Below are 493 nucleotides of genomic sequence, written 5' to 3'. Positions count from 1 at the left end.
TCTGATGGCCAGTGATGATGAGCATTTTTTCATGTGTTTTTTGTCTGCATAAATGTCTTCTTTTGAGAAGTGTCTGTTCATGTCCTTTGCCCACTTTTCGATGGGGTTCTTTGTTTTTTTCTTGTAAATTTGTTTGAGTTCATTGTAGATTCTGGATATTAGCCCTTTGTCAAATGAGTAGGTTTCAAAAATTTTCTCCCATTCTGTAGGTTGCCTGTTCACTCTGATGGTAGTTTCTTTTGCTGTCCAGAAGCTCTTTAGTTTAATGAGATCCCATTTGTCAACTTTGGCTTTTGTTGCCATTGCTTTTGGTGTTTTAGACATGAAGTCCTTGCCCACACCTATGTCCTGAGTGGTATTGCCTAGGTTTTCTTGTAGGATTTTAATGGTTTTAGGTCTAACATTTAAGTCTTTAATCCATCTTGAATTAATTTTTGTATAAGGTGTAAGGAAGGGGTCCAGTTTCAGCTTTCTACATATGGCTAGCCAGTTT

The sequence above is a fragment of the Hylobates moloch genome, unplaced genomic scaffold (genome assembly GCF_009828535.3).
Source record: "Hylobates moloch isolate HMO894 unplaced genomic scaffold, HMol_V3 SCAFFOLD_7, whole genome shotgun sequence".
NCBI lineage: Eukaryota > Metazoa > Chordata > Mammalia > Primates > Hylobatidae > Hylobates > Hylobates moloch.
Note: the sequence above shows the minus strand (reverse complement) of the source record.